The following is a 22,873-nucleotide window of genomic DNA, read 5'->3' as shown; positions in this document are numbered from 1 at the left end:
CCTCTGCCTACTTTATTTATAAATAAATAAAATCTTAAAAAAAAATTAAAACAAACAAATCAGTGGTTGCCTAGAGCCAGAAGTGGCAGAAGATCAGGGAGGACAAGAGTGAATAGGAGTGACGCTAAAAGGTGTAGGATTTCTTTCTGGGTTGATAAAAATGTTCTAAAATTGACTGTGATGATGGTCACACAATTCTGAGTCAACACTGCTGGATGTGTACCTTATGGGTAAGTGCATGGTATGTGAATTATATCTTAATAAAGCTTTCTTCTGAAAAGAAAAAGATTACAGATGCATCAAAGTGGAATTTTAATATCTGGGGAGGAGCACAGAGAAACAAACAAAAGGACAAAACAAACACGTCAAAAAATCAAATGGCAGACTTAAGCCCTGGCATATCAATAATTCTATCAAATATATATGGCCTAAATATGCCAATTAAAAGAACAGAGATTGGCAGAATAATGAAAAAACAAGATCCAATTATATGCTGTCTCTAAGAAACTCAATTTCAAACATGATACAGGCCATTTGAAAAGGAAAAGACAGGAAAAGATAAACCATGCAGAAATAGTCAAAGGAAAATGGGTTGCTATATCAAATAAAGTAGATTTCAGCAAAGAAAATCATCAGAGACAAAGAAAGACAATTCACAAGGATCAAAGGGTTAATCCACCCAGAAGGCACAGCAATCCTCAATGTGTACAGACAACAGAACGGCTAAAAAAGAAACATAAATACAGGATTATTCCTGGGGACTTCAACAACCCTCCCTCAACAACAGACAGCCCCAGACAGCAGATGAGCAAAGGTACTGAGAACCAAAGTCAACTGACAGGATGAGCACGGAACAGAGCCGCCCACCCGGCAACAGTACAACACATACTTTTCAAGGGCCTGTGGAACCTACACCAAGATGAGCAATATCCTGGGCCAAGAAACAAATCTCAAAAAATTTAAAAGAACTGAAATCACACCGTGTGTTCTCCCACAATAAAGCCAAATTAGAAATGCATCGGCGGGGCACCTGGGTGGCTCAGTGGGTTAAGCCTCTGCCTTGAGCTCGGGTCATGATCTCAGGGTCCTGGGATTGAGCCCTGCATCGGGCTCTCTGCTTGGCAGGGAGCCTGCTTCCCCTCCTGCCGCCCCCCTCTTTGCCTACTTGTGATCTCTGTCAGTAAAATAAATAAATAAAATCTTTAAAAAAATAAATTAAAAAAAAAATGCATTAGCAGATACGTTAAGGAAATCTCCAGACATCTGGAAGAAGAAACACATATGCCTCAAAGTCACCCACATGTCAGAGGAAGTCTCAAGAGGTCAAGTGAAGAGGAAACACGACATACCAGAATGTGTGGAACACCAATTCAGAGCTGAAAGGAAAATGTATAGCACTTATGCTTACAGTAGAAAAAAGGGGAAATTTCAAATCAATGATCTAAGCTCTCTCCTCAAGAAACTAGAAAAATAAGCAAAATAAACTCCGAGGAAATAATGAGAGAGAAATCAACGAAATTGAAAATAGAAAAAAAAAAATCAATGAAACAAGGAGTTGGTTCTTTTAAAAGGTCAATGAAATTGACAAACCTCCCGCATCACCGACAAAGAAAAAGAGAGAAAGAAGACAGATTAATTACCGGTATCAGGAATGAAACGGGATATCACTACAGACCCCACAAATAACCAACACCATAAATTAAATAACCAGTTCCTAAGGGAATAAAAACCTACCACAATTCACCTAACATGGAACACAACATTTGAACAGCCTTCTAACTATTAAGGAAAATGAATCTGTAAATTTTAAAAATTGTCAAAAAAAGAAATCCCTAAGGCCAGACGGTTGCCCTGGGGAATTCCGCCAAACATCAAAAGATAAATTAACACTACTTGTACACAATCTTTTCCAAAAAGCAGAAAAGGAAGGAAGGAACACTCCCCAATGCATTTATGAAATGAGTCTTACCCTGATACCAAGACCAGACAAAGATGTCACAAAGACAGAAAATAGCAAACCAATGTCCCTTGTGATATAGATGCAAAATCCTTAACAAAATATGAACAAACAGAATTCAGTAATGTATTTAAAAAGTTATATACCATGACCGAGTGGGATTTATTCCAGGGATGGATGCAAGGCTGATTCAATATTCTAAAATCAGTCAATGTAACCCACTATCACATGAACATACCATTCAATGCAGAAGAAGTATTGACAATATTCAACATCCACCCATGATAAAAACTCTCAGAGAACTTCCTCCACTTAACAGAAGAGCATCTACAAAAATCCTACAGTTGGTGCTTTCTCCTTAAGATGGAGAACATGGCAAGGACATCTGCCCTCACTACTCTTAACACAGCACAATACGGCAAGAAAATACACACAGATTGGCGAGGAAGAAATAAAGCTGTCCTCATTTGCTGATGGCTGGACTGTCTATACAGAAAATCCCAGGGAGTCCACCAAAAAAACTCCTAGAACTAGTAAGTGGCTTCATGAAGGTTGCAAGATAAAACATAAACGATCATATTTCTATATACTATTAATTACCAAAAACTAAAAATACAAGACTAACCAAGATCATTCAAAAAAAATCTACATGTAATGGGTGCCTGGCTGGCTCTATCGGTAGAACATATGACACTTGATCTCAGGGTTCTAAGTTCCAGCCCCATGTAGGGAGTCGAGTTTTTTAAAAACACGACATGGGGGCGCCTGGGTGGCTCAGTGGGTTAAAGCCTCTGCCTTCGGCTCAGGTCGTGATCCCAGGGTCCTGGGATCGAGCCCCGCGTCAGGCTCTCTGCTCGGCAGGGAGCCTGCTTCCTCCTCTCTCTCTCTCTCTGCCTGCCTCTCTGCCTGCTTGTGATCTCTGTCTGTCAAATAAATAAATAAAATCTTTAAAAAAAAAAAAAAACACGACATGTAAATAAAAACAAAAGATGGGGCGCCTGGGTGGCTCAGTAGGTTAAGCCACTGCCTTCGGCTCAGGTCATGATCTCAGGGTCCTGGGATCGAGTCCCACATCAGGCTCTCTGCTCGGCAGGGAGCCTGCTTCCTCCTCTCTCTCTCTCTGCCTGCCTCTCTGCCTACTGGTGATCTCTCTCTGTCAAATAAATAAATAAAATCTTAAAAAAAAAAAAGATGTACAGGACTCGTATGCTGAAAACCTCAAAACAACGATGAAAGAAGCCTACATCCTAGTAAACGAAGAGACATACCATATTCATGGAGAGACATACCATATTCATGGACGGAAAGATTCTCCCCCAAAGAGTTCTCCCCAGATTAATAATTCAGGTTTAATGAGATCCCACCAAACCTCCAGCACGTTTTTTCGTAGAAACAGACAAAGATTAACCTAAGATGTATCTGAAAAGGCAAAGGAACTAAAATAACTAAGAATTTTTTTTAAAGATTTTACTTATTTCTATGAGAGAGAACGAGCACAAGCAGGGGGAGTGTAGGGACAGAGAGAGAGGGAGAAGCAGGCTCCCCACTGAGCAGGGAGCCCGATGCAGGGCTCAATCCCAGGACCCCACGATCATGTCCTGAGCTGAAGTCACACACTTAACCAACCGAACCCCCACAAGGGCCCCCAAGAGACCTAAGACGATTTCTAAGAAGAGTTCAGCGGGAGGAACCAGGCTGCCTGATTTCAGGGCTTACCAGACAGCTACAGGTAACGAAGACAGTGCGAGACAAGACAGAGACAGATCAGGGACAGAAGAGAGAACCCTGAAGACCCACAAAAAAGCCCAATGAACCCTTAACAAAGATGCAAGAGCGAAGTGAGCGAGGGCCAGCCGGTCTTTCCAGCAAATGGTGCAGGACCAAGTGCAAACCCAGAGGCAAACCAAACGAACCTGGACTTCACACCGTGTACGAAATTAATCCAAAATGGACTGACATCTGCATGTGATTGAAAATGAGAAAAAGGGACCGGGGAAGAACTCCAGAATCTAGGGCTAGACACGGCGTGCTTCCCTACACAAAAACTCGTAAACTTGACTTTATCAAAATTTTAAACTTTTGCTCAGCCAAAGACCGTTAGGAAAATGGAAAGACCCGGCACGGTCTCATACGCGACCAAGGGTTAGTACACAGGCTACACATCTCGACAGGAAAACACAGTCCGACTAAACATCGGCCGAAGACACGGAGACATTTCAGAGCACGGGACATACAGACGGCAGACAAGTGCGCAGAAGGTTTCACAGCCAACCGGAAACGCAAATGAATGCCTCCACGAGAGACACGACCAAACCACCAGATGCCGGTGAGGATGGAAGACGGATGGCTGAACCAGAGAGACCGCGGTGGTCGCCGCCAGAGGCTAACGGGACCGGGGCTGGAGGGACCCCACGCATCTCCTGGGGACAGTGCACTCGGCCAGATCCGATCCATATACCGTAAAATTCACCCATTCCTTTTTGTGATCAAATGACATTCCCATATAGGGTTACACAACGTCCTTGTTTCTCTGTTCTGACCATTCCCAACGGCACGTGAATCTAGGAACATCTCAAAACACAAAGTTTAAAAAAAAAAAAGTGACTGTGTTGGTTTTTGGGGTGTCAGCATAAAATAGGATTCCAGAGTCATCGCTCCCTTCCACATCCCGGAGCACCACTGTCCATACCGTCCAGCCGTGTCCAGCCAGCTGCACACGACCGAGACGGCGACCAGGAAGCAGGTGTTTCAGCCGACCTCACTCACTGCGGGTGCGATGGGCTCGTTCCCGGCCACTCTGACGAGGTGTGAAAGGTACTGGGACGACCGTGGGTGGGTGTGTGTACGTGTGTGCTCGCACGCTGGAAGGGCTCCCGGGGGGCGTGCTCTGGCTTTGCCCGGGGCTGGGACACGGTGCACGACGGGCAGGTCCACTGCCCACCGCAGCCCCTTTGCCAGAGAGAAGGTCGTCACCGAGTCTGAAAGTGTCCGAGCACAGGACACGCTCGGCCCCGACGCGGGTCTACGGACGCAAGGACACTGAGCGGGGTGCTTCCGTTATGGGGGGAGGGGAAGAGGCGTGTCATCTCACGTCCAACGTCGGCTTGTTCCAGAGTGTGAAAGGGACAGAGGACAAAACAGAGAAATGGGGAGCTGGAGGAGGTCGCTGGAAGACATCCTTCTTTCCCTTGCTTCGGGATGCCTGTCGGTAGTCACTGAAGAAGGCACGGAATAGTACAACGTTGGCAAGTTTGCTCTGTTCTGGTGGGTTATTACAGAACAGAATTTTTTCTAAGGTGCTAGGAGTCCTGGGCAACCCAGCATCCCACTTCCATGAGCCCAGCCCCGGAGCTGCACCCACTTCGCCCTCCTCCAGCAGGATGCCCCGAGGGCGTCTCTCCTGCAGCCCCCACGCAGAGCCCTCCGAGCAGCTCTGGCTGTTCTGCATGGATCATGTTGAGATCTTTTTTTTTCCCCCAAGATTTTATTTATTTATTTAACAGACAGAGATCACAAGCAGGCAGAGAGGCAGGCAGGGGTGGGGGGGGGAAGCAGGCTCCCTGCTGAGCAGAGAGCCCCGTGAGGGGCTCAATCCCTGAGATCGTGACCTGAGCTGCAGGCAGAGGCTCAACCCACTGAGCCACCCAGGCATGTCTCCCCTCCCCCCCTCCCCTGCCCCTCGTGGAGAGATCTTGACTGTTTTTTTGTTTTGTTTTGTTTTTTAACTTAAAGTTCTTCTCTCTCAGGGAGCCTGGTGGCTCAGTCATTAAGCATCTGCCTTCAGTTAGGGTCACGATCTCAGGGTCCTGGGATGGAACCCCACATCAGGCTCCGTGCTCAGCAGGGAGCCCGCTTCCCCCCACCTCTCTGTCTGCCCCTGCCTGCCTCTCTGCCTGCTTGTGCACTCCCTCTCTGACAAATAAATACAGTCTTTAAAAAAAATACATGCAGGGCGCCTCGGTGGCTCAGTGGGTTAAGCCGCTGCCTTCGGCTCAGGTCGTGATCTCACGGTCCTGGGATCGAGTCCCATATCGGGCTTTCTGCTCCCTTCCTCTCTCTCTGCCTGCTTCTCTGCCTACTTGTGATCTCTCTCTCTGTCAAATAAATACATAAATAAATCTTAAAAAAAAAAAGAATACATGCACACTGTTAAAAATAAATAAATAAATAAATAAAGTTCTTCTCTCCCAAAGCAGCGAAGTTTCCTTGCAAAGGTGCTCGTCATTTCTAAGATCATTTAGGATTATTCGATCCATGGGGACCCGGCCAGAGCCAGGCGCTGTCCTGCTCTGTAGAGTGTGGGTCTCCCCTGATGACACAGATTTCGTCTCCTCCGAATCAGAGCCTAAAGTGACCACAGCTGGACCTCCCCCGACGTGACCCCCAGACCCTCTTCTGTAGCTCCCACGAGCCTCTGTCCGCCACGTGTGGTTCGGGGCCCACGGCGCGCCCGAGCCTCCCCGCCACCTCCCCAGCTGCCCCGCAGACAGCTCGTTCCAGGGCTGAGCCTGCCTCCTCCGTGGACCTCCAGGAGCTCCGGCCGGGCCTTTCCTCACTGCCACCTGTGTCCTGCCTCTGCGGAGGGAGCCGTCATACCCCAGCCACGCGCAGGCCTTCCCGTCCGTCCCGCTGGTGCCGCCCGGTTCCCGGGAGAGGAACTGGCCCTGCTCATCAGCGGGGGCTTCTGCTCCCTGGAAGTCGCTGGCCAGGAGCGGGTGACCTGCGAGGAGGTGTGCCACATGGCCACCTCCAGGAAGGGGACCCGGCGTCCAGCCACCTCTCCGTCCACGGGGACACAGGCTGCAGACCGAGGCCTACACCGACCACAGGGAGGGTGACGCGGAACCTGAGTGTTGGTCCTGAAATCCTGGGCCCGAAAGCCCTCCCTCCCTGCGGAGGCCAGCCCTGAGCCCCTCTTCTGTACACGGGGTGGGGACATTCCCAAGGGAACGCGGTGCCCTGCACGAGCGCCTTCTCCCCAGTCTCACGACTCGGAAGCTAGTGCCCTTCCCGGGCTGCTCCCCGTTTCCGGGGCCGCTCGCCCTTTCCCGAGCCATGTGCAGTGTCCCTGCAGAGCCTGTCCCCTCGCCCCTGACGCGCCGCACAGGCGACTGCGCGGGCTGACTGCGAGGCCCAGGCGGGTCTCCGGAACACCGACAGGCTCCCGGGCTCTGGGGGGCGAGTGAGGAGAGCACAAGGGTCCCTGCCGTCAGCGAGGCTGCTGGGGCTCGCGGGCTGCCCGCACCAGGGCCCTGGGGCAGCCAGCTGTATCCATCGGGGGCCCCTGCCGCCCCGTGCCATCGAGCCGACGGAACACAGCCACGCACGCCTTTTGAAACTGTATTTGGAGGCGCCTGGGTGGCTCAGTGGGTTGAAGCCTCTGCCTTCGGCTCAGGTCATGATCTCAGGGTCCTGGGATCAAGCCCCACATCGGGCTCTCTGCTCAGCAGGGAGCCTGCTTCCTCCTCTCTCTCTGCCTGCCTCTCTGCCTACTTGTGATCTCTGTCAAATAAATAAATAAATAATTTTTTTAAAAGTTTGAAAAATAAATAAATAAAACTGTATTTGGAGATCTTTCAGGAGCACAAAAGGGTCCTGCTAAGAACAACTCTCCGAAGCTCGGAAAGACAGCGGAGGGTTAACCGTGGGCCCTTCCCGTACGACAGGGGAAGGGTCCGCAGGCGCACCCAGGACGGTCTCACGCAGGGGTCAGTTCAGATCCCCTGCCTGACCTGCTGTCTGATGTTCGTTATGCCCCAGACCACATGGTGTCCGCTCTTAGACTTGTGCCCGAAAAAGACACAAATGATGATTTCTGTCCAGGAGCAAAGAGAACCCTGAAGGCTCTGGCTTTCTTGTCCTTGGGGACATTAAGCAATTTCGTAACTAACTGAACAGCCGGACCCCAGCATTCTTTCTTCAGTGACTATAAATACTATAAATACTCAGTTCCTCAAATGCTCTTTGAACCAGCTTTCCCGTCCACACCACCGAACATAATTCAGGCTTAAAAAGGAAGGAAATCCTGGCACCGGCTACAGCACAGATGAACAGGAGGACGTGGTCCCCGGTGAGGCCTGCCCGGCACAGAGGGACTGATCCCAAAGGATCGACTCCCGGGAGGCCCCGGGGGAGTCAGACCCAGAGACACGGGGCGGGGGCAGGGGTCAATGTCTAACAGGACAGAGTCCAGCGTGGGCAGACGACCACGTGTTGGGGATGGACGGAGGGAGGGTGCCCAATGGTGTGAACACGCTCACACCCCCGGACTGTGCACTTAGAAATACTTAAAATGATAAATTTTATGTCACGTCTATTTCACCCTTAAAATTTTTTAACTAATAATCCGTCAAACTTCCGTGTGAAAGTTGCAAGAGTCAAACATCAGGCACAGAAGAAACACGTGGCTTTTGGTAAAAAGGTCCCGAGCAGGACACACAGCTCCAGCCGTTAAGGAAGAGGCTGGTGAACCGCCCTGCACGGAAATCGAGAATCTGAAAGACGGGCATGGGGACAGGACCAACAAGGAGGAAGAGACATGTGCCGGACCTGTAAAGCCAAGGACTTGCGATCAGAACATCTCAAGAACTCCACAAGCCGGTCTAGCAGGAAGGGGGGAGCAAGCCAAGACCAGACACCAGGGGGGGCATCCAAAGGCACCAAGCAGAAGGCAGGGCAGGGTTAGTCACCGGGGAGACGGAGCAAGGCCTGGGGGGGCACCTACCTGTACCCCCCATGCCCTAGGAAGAGGCTAGGCTGCCGGCCAGCACCTCCAAGCAGGACCAACCCCAGAGCCCACAACAAATCAGCTGCTGAAGACGGGGGAGTCCCCAAGGGATACCTGTCCAGCAAGCACGTCCAGGACAACAGGTGCCACAGGGACGCAGTGATGGCCGGGGCGCAGAGTGAAGGGAGCCGCACCCCACGCCCTCACCGGAGGCTCGACACCAGCAAACCCATCCAGGTGCCGGGAGCCCGGCGGGCTGGCAGGCAGGCTGCGGGGACAAGGGTCCCGGAGGGCGCTCTGACCGGACTCTCTGCTCCCCCCGCCCCGCACACCCGGCTGTGTGTCAGCTGTTGAGGAACGGACCCAAGTCCGCACTCAGGATCCGTGACCGTTTCTGTACGTCGTACGGTCAGGCGCGCCTAACAGAGCAGGTGACCGCCGCAGCCTGAGCACTGAGGGATGGGGGACAGCGACCGAGCACTCCATGCCCCACACCGTGCCTTTCAGGGCAGGAAGTCGGGTACGTGATGTCACTGCATCCCCGCTTCTGCGAGGAACATTTCTGCAAGCGATCTCAGCAATCCATGCACGCGTTTTTTAAAAATTACTCTTGGGAGGGGCCAGAGGCTGCGTCCCCACACCCCCACCCTGCACCGCAGCCGGGGGGGCTCCCCAGGATGGCCACCCCCTCAGCCAAACTCCCAAGACCCCAGAACTCCATGTCTCCCGGGAAAGCTGACATAGGGGCAGGGGCTCAATGATCCCTGTACTGCCTGTGGCCGCAACGTCCAGGTCCTGCTGGCTTTTCTACCTAAGCTCCAGAGCGACACCCTGTCCTCCTCTTACAGACCGGGAAATCGAGGGTCTGAGCTGGGAAGGGACGGGCTCGCTGGCCCAGGAACCAGACCTGCATCTCGAGAGCAGGTATCAGGCCTCCTGGTCCAGGCAGGACTCCAGGACTAAGCGCTCCTGGGCCACAAGCCCCAAGGCCATATGGGCCAGAGGGACCCACCCCAGTGCCAGAGAGCAAGTGGGACAAGGGCTCAGGCGTGGGGGGCCAAGGTGGGGGGGGGCCAGGGCGCAGTCCGTCTCCACCTCCTCCAGGGGCAGGGTGCCCAGGAGACGCCACGACGCAGTGGGGAGGCTGGGGGTCAGCACGGGACCCTCACCTGTCCCCGAAGCCGGGAGAGCCGGCGCCACCGCCGCCAGCCACCGTCACTGTGCCCGCCGCTGCCGCACCTCCCCGATCCCTAACGGTTCCCCTGGGAGCACTGAAGGTAAATATGTTAATTTGACTTCAATCATGGCTTTTTAAAACAAAGTGCACACTCTATCAGTTTAGGGCAGAGAACCTGAAAACCACCCACTCGAATGTCTGGGCATTCCTCCCGGATGAGACCAACCACGAGGAGCCACGAGGAGCCACAGTGAGGGCCAAGGGCCACAAGGAGCCTGTGGGGACACGGGGCCAGGCCAGCCGGCCAGCTCCCCCATGGGACCAGCTACCAGGGTGGCCGTCTGGCTTCTCGCAGGGGACATCTCACACCGGCTCGGCTCCCGTGGGGCAGAGCCTGCAGACCCCGGGCTGCCCAGGACACCCTTGGGTGGGCCCCGGCTCCCTGGCTCTCAGCCTTTGACCCGTCAAGGTACAGCCTGGACAAGGGACACCTGGCCTGCCCTCCTGACTCAGCAAGAAAGCAAGCAAGAAAAGGGGGAAGCAGGGTGGCCTCTGGGACGAAGGCGGAGGCTGGGTCCGCGCACAGTAGAGTCCCACTTGCGGCCACAGGGCCCTCCCTCCCTCTGCCGCCCTGGGGGGCTCCGTCCGGGGAAAGCTGCGTGGTCGGCTCTCCCCGAGTCAGCCCACCGCACTGGGCTCTTAAACTGTCATCAATTCTATGGCAAACGCACAGACCACCCCCACCCAGGTTGTGCAGAATGCAGCCGACAAAGGAAACTGTGTGGGGCTTTCACTTACCTTACTCTAGGGGGGCAGAGAGCAGACCAGGTGGGGTCTCCTCTCCAGACTCAGTCGGGGCCCTCTGATTTCCCAGGCAGAAGGAGCTCGGGGAGAGCACAGCCACCAGACCTGAGCTGGACCGCCACAAGACTCAGTAAAGCACCTACCCCACGCGGTGGGCGGGCACCACAGCCTCCCAGACTGGCCGGGACGTCAGTGACAGGTGAACAGACCCCATTTCCAGCATGAGTGTAAAGCTGACTTTATACCTTCAAGAATAAGTGAGTAACCGCACCACTGTGTTGTCAATCGCCGCAAGAACAGCATTTCTGGGCCCCAGGCAGGCACCAGGAAAACCCACTGGTCTCGCCTCCACCAGGAGCAGCCCCCAGCCCAGGCCCAGCGGCGTGAGCAGGAGCCCGTGTGCACGGGGACAGCCTTGGACAGCCCCTCCCAGGGATGGCTAACCTCACGGGTGGCTGCTCCAACAAAAAGAAGGGGCTGACCTACAACACCACAGCCCAAGGTCAAGGATCTCCAACAGTCTCGGGGGAAAAGACATGATGTGGCCACGCGTGTTCATCTATTCCAGGACAAGGAACCTGGAAAAGAGTTCCCAAGGGCGGACACTGAACCAAACTCAGGACCCAGATGCCCACCTGGGGAACCTCCAGGCCCCTAAGCCACTGGAAACGCAGAGGGAGAGAGGTGGCCGGAGCCCCAGGTCAGCCAGCTCCCCGGCAGGGGCTCCGAGCAGAGGCTAGACGGGGTCAGCCTGTGTGTTAGCCGAGAACCTGCCGACATGGTCGCCACCAGGAGCTGGCGGGGGCCTCTGTCCCTACAGTGTCCCTGCTTGGTGGCAGTCCAGAGGACAGGGACGGCATCTCGAGGCCTGTCATCTCAGACGTGCAGGGCGCCCGCCTCCACCGCGGGCTTGAACGAATTCCCTCGTGGGGTTTCTTGGAAATCAGCAACTGTAATGTAATCACAGCTGCTGGGGCTCGAACGAGCCCGCCCCGTGGCTCCGTTCGGTTATAACTGTTACGAAAGCGCAGTTAAGAAACAGGGAGGACTAACGGAAACCAGGAATACCCGCTGGCCAGCCGAGGGGCGGCCCCACCTTGTGGCCGTGGCCTCAGTCGCCACTGTGCCACCCCCCCGAGACCAGGACACCCGCCACTTCCTAAGGGTCCCCGGGGGGAGGGCCATCCTGACCCCGGCAGCAGCCCCCCCGTTCATCCTGCCTGCCTGGCCGGAGGACCTGCCCATGTAACCAGGCAGATCCGGGACAGGGGCAGGGTTGGGCGGGCAGCCGGCAACCACCCCAGCCCCCCTGGAGCAGCACCCTGGGACCCCAAGAAAACCATCAGTGGGGACGGTCATCACCATTCCCTGCTCAGCTTTGTCCCTTCCACAAAATGAGGGGAGTATCAGACGCTCTCCAGAGACTCCCAGCCAGCAGCTCCGGGCCAACTCCAAAGTAAAGCCGTGACTGCCCAGGCCCTCTGTTGGGGGGGTCCCCTCCTAAAATGGCCACAGGTGTCCGAGACAAGGGGAGCCGGCCTCGGCCTGCAGCCCTAAGCTGGTGGCTGGACCTCTTGGACACCAGGGCTCCTGTCTCCTCCCAATGCCTCACTGGGGACAGCAGCCTGACCCCGGGGGAGGCTGACCGACATGCACCCCAGCCTGGGGTGCCCTTGCCTATAAAGCCCAGAGCACGGCACCCAGAGTCAGGGAGAGGCACCAGCCTGGCCCGGGCAGCACCTCCCTGAGAACACCATGACCCCTGGGGGCCATCGGTGGGAAGATCTGGGCCTCCCGGAGCTCTAGAGACAGGTCCACGGGGCACAGTGCCCCTCGGCGGCCGGCGGGCCATGCAGAGCCCCAGCCCCCTGTCCTGTGCACCGGCTGAACGCCCCCCGTGGGGCTGGCTGGCGGCCCAGCAGTCCCGCTGGCCATCCTCGAACCCTAGTGCTGGCTTCCTTCCTTCTTCCCACAGAGAAACATGTCTTCCAAGAGTGGCTAATTTTATTTTGCTAACTTCACCTTCGTGTATGGCCCCCTTCAGGACGAGGACTTTCTGCTGACTGCCTCAATCCCATCAAATCTCGGTGCAGGAGCAATGGCCCTGTCTTCCGGCTACAGGACCTCCTCCTCCATCTGAGCTGGGCAGACATGACGGTCACCAGGCTTGGCGACCCCACTCCAGAGCAGGACTCCACATGTGCTGGCCCGACCCAGGCTGGAAACCCTGCGGGCCCTACCCCCTGCTCCAGAGATGGAGACCACCCTCCCCGACACCCAGAAGAACGGAGCCCAGGAGGAAGGTCAGAGGCACAACCAGGGACGGAGGGACATCCACCTGCTCAGGGGGTCAGGGGCCGGCTCTGCTGTTCTGAGACTAAGGGTAGGAGAGAGTGAGGTGATGGCACGGCGGCACCGAGAACAGGGCCTTCACCCCTGCACTGCCGGCTCACGATGTGATCTTACTGAAGCCACGGTCTCTGCAGACGTGGTCAGTCCAGTCAAAAGAAGGTCTCACCGGCTCAAGGGGGTCCTGAAAAGGAGCTGGGGACACACAGAGGAGCGTGGCCAGAGGCAGGATGGGGGGGTGCGGCAGGAGCCCACGGGTGGAGGGCACCCACTGCCCTTCACCCGTGGGAACACACGTAGCAGACAGAGTGTCCCCCAATGACATGAGGCCACCTCCGGCGGACAGGACAGTCACGCACTGCGGCCTCCCCACCCGAGATGCACTGCCGGGAGCCCGCTGGCTACCGCACATCAGCCGCAGACAAAGCCAGGCTGGGAGGCATTCTGCAAAACCGGCCTGGATTCCAGAGCCAAGAAAGAGCACGGAAGGTTCCAGACTGAGAGAGCCTAAGAGACACAGGAAGACTCAGACACGTCAGAGCACACCCACGCTCACAGCGGCGTTCTTCGGTAAGCCCAGACGTGCAGACCTGCAAATGAGCCAAGTGTCCATCGACAGAGCAATGGGCAAGCAGACGTGGTCCGTCCACGGCGTGGAACGTGGCTCAGCCCTAGAAGGTGGGAGCCCACGCGGTGCTCCGTGAAGGAGGGCACCGCGCTCTGTGAGAGCAGCCGACACAGAGGGACGAACGCCACAGGATTGGCCCCCGTGAGGCTCCGGGACCGTAGGACCCACAGACACCGGGAAGGGAGCTGCTGTCTCGCGGGGACCAGTTTCCTACTTGTCCGAGGACAAGTCCCGGAGGTGGACAGTGGCCAGTTACTTGGCACCACTGAACCATGAAACTTCAAAAACGGTCAAGATAGCAAACGCGATGTTGTGTTTCCTGCAACACTCTGGGAAGAAAAAGACTCCAGAGGCGGAGAGCAGGTGCTGGGGCTGCGGACTGGGGGAGGGGCGGGGGCGAGCTGGGGGGCGGGGGCTGGGAAAGGGGGCCCGTGTGTACCGGGACGCAGTCCAGTCTGGGCAGAGGACCACGGTCTGGGGACGGATGGAGGGGACAGACAGTGTGAGTGGCCTGACGCCCCTGGACTGTGCACTTAAAACTGGTTAAAATGACAGAATGTATACAGAAGCAACTAGAATTTTTCTGAATTACAATGTTGAAGGCAGCCCTGGCCTGTGCTTGGACCGCAGGCCCACAGGCGAGGGGCGACGCGGGCTGGCGCGCTCAGACTCCACCAGGAGCCGCGCACACGGCACGCAGTGACCACTCAGGGCAACTTACTGTCAAATCATTCCAGGAGTTGCTTTCCTTTCATTTTCCTGAGTTACTAAGAATCTGACAAGAGACCGACAGCAAAACCACTGGGCAGCCCCCCACGACCCGGGGGCCTCACTCTGCAGCCCGGCCTGGCCCAGGTGGGTCTGCGCGGCTTGGAGCGGCGTGGGGAGAGACGGGGACCCTGCTCCTCCACCACGGAAGGCCCCAAGGCCCGCATCTCATCTCTCCAGAGCCAGCCACCGACTTCCTGTAGTCCTGGGCCCAGGAGTGGGGGGACCCCTCGAGGTGTGGACCCCAAGGACAGCACCAGCTCTTGCTTCCACATCCCACTGCCCCAGCCCGTTCTGGGGACCCACCTCCTCTCCTGGATTACCTCCCCCTCACTTCAGGAGCTCACTTCTCTTCTGGGCGGATGGAGGACGGGCCAGAGGGCCCCAGTGGCCCCAGTCTGTGCCGCATTTGGGAGCCAGCACACAGCCAGGCCCAGCCCTGAGGACTCCTCTGTGACCGACACGCCTTTCCTGGCCCTTCACGTGACAGAGACTGGCCAACTAAACTAGGTTACAACAATTAACACAAATTCTGCCTCCTGTCCCGAAACTTACATAACCAGACACTGTCTCAGGAAACTCTTCCTCCGCCCACGGCCCCATTTCCTGCCCTCGACCCCGGCTTCAGTCCCGAAAACAAAGGTCCTTCTAGACATCCCAACTGATACTGACCCTTCGGCCCCACCGTCCGTTACTAGTCAGCGCAGTGGCCACTGTCTTTGTGTCTGGATGCCCACCTTCCCAGGCAAGCACAGGGCAGAACCACTCGGCCTGTCTCAGCAAGCCCACCCTTGGCCGCCAGGCACGGGAGGATTTCTGTGACCACCCCCCACCCCACACACACTGGACTGACAGCATCTCCTGGACTCACGTCCACCCCGGGCCTCAGAGCAGGACCTTCCCTGGAGAGAGGGTCTTTGCGGACGTGACCAGTTAAGGACGGAGACGATGCTGTCGTGGACTTAGGGCGGGCCCGGCCCCCGTGACCGGTGTCCTCGTCAGAAGAGGGACATTTGAACACAGACACACAGAGGGAGGACAGCCGTGTGACCATCGAGGCAGAGACAGCAGGGATGAGGCTACAAGCCAAGGGAGGCCGAGGCCCGCCGGCACCAGCAGGAGCTGGGAGAGGCCAAGGTTCGGCCCTGAGCCTCCAGAAGGAACCAGCCCAGCCGGGCCCACTTGACTTTGGGCTCTGGCCTCCAGAACGGTGGCGAGAACAAACTCGTGTCACTGTAAGCCACCAGGGGTAGGGTCAGCTGTTGCCGGGGCCACACCCACCGGGTGCCCACACGGCTCATGCCCTCCCTGCCCGCCTGAATTCCCCAACACAAATATCACTCCTGTCCTGGAGCCCACAGGACCCAAGGGAACCCCCAGAGCAGCAGTTACAAATTGGGGGGGTGAGGGGGAGGATCTCTGCAGGAAAGAGAGAAGCCCCAGGCGGTGGGGGCAATAGCAGGCCGGGGACCGCCCTCTAGCCAGAGCCTGAGTTTGCCCCGACCATCACCATCCCGGCAGCCAGAGAGGGGGATGTGCCTCGCGCCTGCGTCTCTTCAAAGCTCTTCCCCATTTTACATGTGAAGAACCGAAGGCCCGGGGAGGCCACCGTGTTTACCTCGGGTCCCACAGCAGCACAGTGAGGAACGGGGTTCAGAAATCCCAAGATGACACACCCAGACTCTGCAGAAAGCGGCTACTGGTGGGGCGCAGCCCAGGGACAGCCCTGGCGGTAACCTGGGCACGGCCCGGTCCTGTCCAGCCCTAGCGGCTTCCAATCCAGTCCTCTTCCTGGCCGTATGACCCCGGGGAGAGGCAGCCTTCTGTCCACGCTGGGAGGGGGGCTGACACACCCCTGGCCCGGTCCCTGCCTTCCTGACCTTGCCCACTTGTGACCACACTCACGGGAAGCACGGGGGGCCTGAGGCTGTGGGGCGCCACCAGGCTTCCAGTTCCAGGTGGACACTGTCTGCCCCATGAGATCAGGGGTGTTTTTACCCCAAACTTGCTCTGTCCAATTTATTCCAGACACGGGGAGAGGGAACTTGGAAGGAAATCTTGAAGCCATTAAACTGCAGCGGGGGGGACCCCCCCACCCCACCCCCGGGCTGAGCCAGGGTGCTAAGTCGGCCTTAGCACCCAGGGCAGGGCGGGGCGGCATGGGGTGGGGGGAAGGGTCTGTGACCTCAGTCCCTCCCTCAGGGAACAACTGCTTGGGGCTCGTGAACCCCCAGGTCCAGCTCCTCCCAGATCCGGCCACAGTGAACCACACCACAGGGCTGTCTGCACGGATCCCAGGGACCTCGGGGAAGGCCAGGTCCCAGCACAGAGACGATGAGCGCTCCGCAAACATCACGACGCCCCTTGAAGCCTCCACCAGGTCCGAGCTGCCCCTGCTCCTGGTGTCCCTCAGTGTCCCCCTGGAGGCACTGGCCAGTGCCCCACGCCCATCCCGGGAGCAGGCTTCCCGGAGGAGCCAGCAGGCAATTTGCATAATATTCTTTGCAAGTTAATATCAGCCTCTGATAATGATCTCGGCATAGCGTGGAGCGCTGAGGCGGCTGTTACAACACTAAGTAATCATATTTTAAATTATGTTTCCCTTTATAGAAAGGTGTTGCAAAAACACACAGACATGAAATCTGTCTGTAGCAGCCCCACTGCCAACCACCTGACCAGCTTCCCGGTGACGGCTGTGACTGCAGCACTGGGGTCCGGGAAAGTCCGCCCCGCCGGCTGCACCCAGACGCCACTGGCCACTGGCCACCCCGGACCCCCGCCTCACCCAGGTCGGGGCACCCTGCCCAGCTGTGGCACCGCCCCCGCCCAGGGCGAGTCCACACAGAGAACTCCGTGGGGGCACCTACCACCCACACTGACCAGGGATCCCAACTGCCCTGACAGGAGGCCAGAGGGGCTCCCCTTCCCCACAGGCCCCAGCCCCAGCCTCCTGCTGGAGACCCCAGTGCCCAGGAGGCCAGCCTTCCGGGGATGCACAATCCTGAGAAAATCCCAGGCTTTGGTGCCCACCCCACGGCCCTTCCTCATCCCACCAAAGGCCTGGCTGGCGATGCCCCCGACCCCCCCCAGCCCAGCATCTGGGCTCTGCACCTCTCCCCAGGCAGGTGAGATTAGCCTTGACTGTTGCACACCCTCACCCCAAAAGAAGCTCATCCAACACCCCTGGGAGGCCGTCCTGTCCCAGGGACCCACCCACCACTGAGTGGCTGGTCTGAGGGACCCTGGGGTAGCCGCGGGGGAGCTGGAGCTGGGGGGGCAGGGGTCCCCACCCTGCTCAGAGGGGGAGCCCTCCAGGGAGAGGCTGTGTACTCCCTGCTTCCCCCCTCCCTTCGCTTAGGAGCCAGAGCCACCACTCAACCTTTATTTTCTTAAAAGCCTTTTTTTCCTTTTTATTAAAAAAAAAATCCAATTATAGCACAAATCTCTCAGCAGGGGTCAGTGTGGAACAAGCTTAGCCGAAGTTAATGGACATGACAGAGGCAAGATTAATGCCTAAAGGGCTCCAAAAGTTGTATGATGCAGATTTCATTAACATTTTAATTGTAATGTATCTTTTTAATCTTGCCTCTCTAATGGTTTTATACCCAAAAAAAGGGAAGAAAAAACTGCTGACACAACAAAAGTATGGGGATGCTCAATTTCAGAGGCACTCGGCACCGCAATGGAAACTAAATTAAATGAGCAGAACTATGTTAACATTGTGATATTTTAACGGCACAGAAGTCAGGAATGCGGGTATTTCTCCCTTCCTGGCACAGGGGCAGGGACAGGGCACAGAAAGGAGACAGCAGGGGCAGAAGCCGGAAGCCAGGCCGGAGAGCCCCGGGAAAGCCTGCAGGCCAGAAACACGCAGGGCAACGTCCTCTTGCTCCCGAGCCACAGGCACGGGGCCACCCCGCAGTCCAGGCTCCCATCGGCGTCCGGCGGACCAGGAGGGACATGACATCCACAGCACGCAGCCATCAGAGTGTGCAGCCCTGGTGCTGGGGGAATGGGGAGTGGGCATCTAGGGGCATAACACAAGGGTTTTGTGGGGCCCAAGCCAGGGCGTCCCACCCCCAACCCCCACAGGCGAGGAGCCCAGGCAGCTCTCCTGGGTGTGGCAGCCACAGAGCTCTAGATCCAACTCCCAAAGACAGTTCCTAGAGATGCACCTGGTCCTGACTGTGGAGGGCTCAGGGAGATTTTTATTTGCAATCAACAAACACTCACAGAGCACGGCTGCTCTGCACGATGGTGTCACCCCAAATCCACCTCCTCTCAGCAACACCCCCCAGCCCACCCACCCCCAGGCAAGGCCTCCCTCGGGGGACCTGGGAGTCGGGCAGGGGGCTGGGCCCGGGACACAGCTCACAGACACACTCGGCTCAAACCCCGTGACTATATATGGGCACTTTCAGGCCCCTACGGTCCCGCCCCCGACCTGCCTGCTTCCCCAGCACACAGGCAGGCGCTGGGCGGGGCCCATCCATGGCCATGTGCCCTCCTGGATGCCAGGGCCCCAGGCCGAGGGGGAGGGGGCAGATTCCTTCAGAGACCCGGGGCCGGCCTCTCCTCCCCCTGGGACGGAGAACAAGGCCTCCGGAGGCAAGTATGCCTGCGTCCTCCCCAGAGCCAAGGAGAAGCAGCCTCCCCTTAAAGGGACATGTGCCCCTCCCTGGCTCCAGCCTACTTTCAGGGAGGGGCGTCCCGACAGGGCCCTGGGCCCGACCTGCAGAGGGGCAAGGCAGAGGCAGGTGCTCACCTTCAGCCGGCGAGCAAACAAGGAAGCTACAACTTCACAGGGAAACACACAGGCCAGGGTGGGGCAGAGAGAGGGTGCGCGGAGCATCCAAGGTCACACAGCGCCAGGCAGGATGTGACCTGGGAGAGCCCCTGCCACTGTGTCAGGCCCCCGGGCCTTATCGGCTGGAGCAGGGGCCAGCCGGCAGGCACGGCAGAGGGCTGGGGAGGGGCCTGCAGAGCCCAGGGTCATGGTCAGACCCCTCCATTACCTTCTCCCACTCCCATGTGCTCCCGCTGCCCCTGCCCTCAAGGACACTGCCCCACTCAAAAGGCGCTAACCACCACGGCGGCCACCAGCGAGCCTCACTCCAAAGTTCACGTCCCAAACGTCTATGACCACTTCCAAACCCCTCGGTGTCCACCCACAGCCCGCCAGACCCCCATCCAAGGCCCCACTTCCAAAACCTAAACTCGCAAGCACAAAGGCCAGAGGTCACGGCGGAGAGAGCCCAGCTCCCGGCAGGCAGCAGCCGCAGGAGACACGAGGAGGGAGCCCTGGCCAGCAGAAGAGCCGGAGAGCCAGGCCTGGTGAGAGCAAGCGTCCACTAGGAGAAGTCCAGATCGCCAGGATCCCTGCCCTACCCTGAGGACAGCAGGGCTCACTGCCCTCCCCGGCCTGCACGCGGGGTCCCTGGAGCTCCGTCCCCGAGGGAGGAGCAAGACCTTTCAGGCACCCCAGCGGCAGCCCGCGGCCACACAGACCTCGCCCACCGGTCCCAGGGTGGGGCCCACACACCCCTGAATTGAGGTGCACACCCGAACAGACAACGGGCTGTAGCCCCAAGCTGAGCTGCAGAAGCACCCGAGAGCCCAACTGTTCATCTCGGGGAAGACTGGGCGGCTGGCCGGGAGCAGGCCAGGCAGCGGCGTAGCTCGGTGCTGGGAGAGCGGCTCCGGGAGGGCCCAGGACACCCTGCAGGCCAGGGCAGGCAAGAGGCCCCACCCAGCCACCCTCAACCGCCCCGAGGCACTCCCCAGCCCCAGGCAGACCCCAGCCCCGACTGGACCTCACTAGCTCCCAAAGTGGGGCGGCTGAGCGCTGGCGCCGCTCCCAGCAGCAGCTCAGACTAGCTGCGCCTGACCCTGCCCTGGGACCCCCCACACCCAGCAGCAGCAGCACATCACAGAGCCCTGCTCCCTTCCAAAAGCCCAGGCCTGGAAGACCAGCCTCAGGCAGAAACCAAGTGGCTGACACTACCCTGAACAGAGAGGCAGCTCATGGCGTCCCCGGATCCTAGCCTCCGCCAAACCTCCCCAGCATGCCCACTGCACACGTGCCGTGTTCCCGGGTGAAGGCCGTGACCTGGTGTGGCCTGGGGTAGTGTGGGTCTCTCCCCAGGTCTTCCCTCTCCACCCCTACCCCTTCCAACCCCTCCTCTCCTCCAGAGCCCACCCCCCCCAAGGTGCCCAGAGAAGGGCAGCAGGGGCTCTGGGCACGGACTGTCACTTAAGTCTCCCAAGGACGCCGCCGGGAGACAAGGTCTCTGTCACCGGCTCTGTTTCACAGGTGAGGAACCAGCTTGGCACGCAGCAGCCAGACAGAGGGTCAGGCAGTGGGCGCTGCCTCCCGCCTCCTTAAGAGCCACCTCGTGCTTTTGGGCTATGCTTCAACAGACCCTGACCACAGCTGCCCCCAGCCTGGGGGGCTGCTCCCACCCCCTGTAGATCCCCCCTCCGGGCAACAGAGTGCAGGGAGAGCCCAGATAGGGGACGCCCAGGTGGAAGGGGCCCGCACCAGGCAGCTCTGGGCACCCGGGAGCGAGGCCTCAGGACATGGAGACTTCTCCCTTGGTGATGGCAGTGCTGGGGCCTGCAACTGGAGGCCCTGTGCTGACCCTCCTCACCCACACCCAGTTCTGCATTCCAGGAAGCGCAGGCCTCAGAGGCCGTGGTGTGGGGTGGCGCCTTGGGAAAGTTCTGGAAAGGGTCAACGCCACAATTCTCATCTCCTGACCCAGGTGGGTACAAGGCCCACTGTAGCCCAGGACGCAAGGCAGGCAGGTGGGACCCTGAGGCCAAGGTTCACGAGGAACCCTGGCTGCAGATGCCAGCCCAGCCTGTGCTGACACCCTGGCCCGTGAGGCACGCACATGCTCGGGACTGAGCTGGAAACCAGGGAAAGAACCCAGAGACAGTCTCGTGCAGCCCAGGGGCGCCGGAGCGGGGGCACCTCTGCAGGGCTGCAGGAGGGGGTAGGCAGAGCCGGCTTCTGGTCAGCACCGCCTCTGCCCTGGGTGTGGCTACTGAGCTCAGACCTCTGGGCGAGGTGACAAGTGATACCTGGTGTCGTGTGCTCCTCCCGGCAGGCTCACGGAGAGAGCCGGGGCCCCACACCGTGGGTCTCCTCCTCCTGTTTCCTTGGCTCCGGCTCCAACCAAGGTGCCACCCAACAGTGGAATGACCCTACCGAAATGCCAAAGGACCTCCTGGGAGGGACAGGCACCACAGGGGGCCATAGGAGTAGCCACAAGGTGGCTCTTTGGGAGGTGGGAGGCAGCGCCCGCTGCCTGACCCTCTGCCTGGCTGCTGCATGCCAAGCTGGTTCCTCACCTGTGAAACAGAGCCAGTGACAGAGGCCGTGTCACCAGCTTCCTCAGGAGACTTAAGCGAGTCAGTGCAGAGAGCCCCTGCTGCTGTCTTCTGGGCACATTGGAGGGGGAGGGGACGGTGCTCAGGGGCTCCGGAGGAGGAGGAGGAGGAGGAAGAGGAGGAGGAAGGGTAAGGGGTGGAGAGAGAAGGCTGCGGAGGGAACCACACCAGACCAGACCAGTCCGTAGGGTGGGCCAGCGGCCTGTGGGTGCAGGATGCGGGGGGGGGGGGGGGGGGGGGGGGGGGGGAGCAACCGCATGGGTCTCTGCCCCCTCTGCCTGGGGAGGGGCCTAGCTTACAGACTGCAGAGAACCAGCAGCTTTCCTCCCGGGCCAGCACACTGGGGGCAGGCAGGACCCTGGCCTCCGGGGCCCACTGCCCCCCCCAACTTCCCCCACAGGGGACTTGCTCAGGTAGAACACGCCTACCAGGATACACACAGCTGGGTGCTCAGGGAGCCCCAAAAATTACCGCTAGAGAGGAGGAGCCCAACTGTCCATGGCGCGCATCATCTCGGAGTTGGAGGCGACCGAGAGGGAGGAGGAGGAGGGCGGGTGCAGGGCGGCCGGCCTGTAAGGCCAGCCCCAGGACACCTACCACCTGCAAGCCCACAGTTTAATTAAAGGGCGGCAGGAGAGAGTTGGCAATCACCAGCTCCAAGACCAAACTTCTAAGAGGCCCGGAAGAGGGGCCTGGAGGTGACCTCTGACCTCATGACCCCCCCCCAACACACACACCCTCCAACGCGGCAGAGTTCGGAAGAACCTAGGTCGTCCCCCTGGGTCATGGGCGTGGGCGCGGGCAGCGGCCTCAGAGGTCACCTCTGAGGTCCGCGGATAAGGGGCTTGAGCACCAAGACCTCAGCTCCGCAGGGTCCGAGCCGCGGATGACAGGTGCGAGCCCCCTCCCGGGGCAGCCGGCCCTCAGGTTCTCCCCGCGCCGGGGTCCGCACGAGGGAGGGACGGGGGGGGGGGGGGCAGGGACGCCCAAGCCAGCCTCCCCCCCCACCCCGGGACCGGGAGGGAGAGGCGCCGGCCCGGCGGATGCGCAGCAGCGCGGCCGTTCTCG

The 22,873-nt window shown here is 58.3% G+C and overlaps 2 protein-coding genes across 3 annotated transcripts in view; one reads left to right on the top strand and one right to left on the bottom strand.

The window, feature by feature from the left end:
- KCNT1 (potassium sodium-activated channel subfamily T member 1) overlaps positions 1-22,873 on the top strand; it is a 299,723-nt gene that overhangs the window by 215,116 nt on the left and 61,734 nt on the right. The gene's annotated exons all lie outside the window — the stretch shown is intronic.
- The window catches only part of NACC2 (NACC family member 2), a 66,046-nt gene that overhangs the window by 42,686 nt on the left and 487 nt on the right, over positions 1-22,873 (bottom strand). The window contains exon 1 of one of the 2 annotated variants that reach the window (XM_082696493.1): positions 14,717-14,857. The exons of the other annotated variant lie outside the window; for it this stretch is intronic. The gene's annotated coding sequence lies outside the window, so the exon portion shown is untranslated. Of the gene's footprint in view, positions 1-14,716; positions 14,858-22,873 lie in introns of those variants that run through there. 2 annotated transcript variants of the gene reach the window in all.

The sequence above is a fragment of the Mustela nivalis genome (assembly GCF_964662115.1).
Source record: "Mustela nivalis genome assembly, chromosome: 13".
In the NCBI taxonomy this organism is placed as follows: domain Eukaryota; kingdom Metazoa; phylum Chordata; class Mammalia; order Carnivora; family Mustelidae; genus Mustela; species Mustela nivalis.
This window is presented reverse-complemented; position numbering and strand designations above follow the sequence as displayed.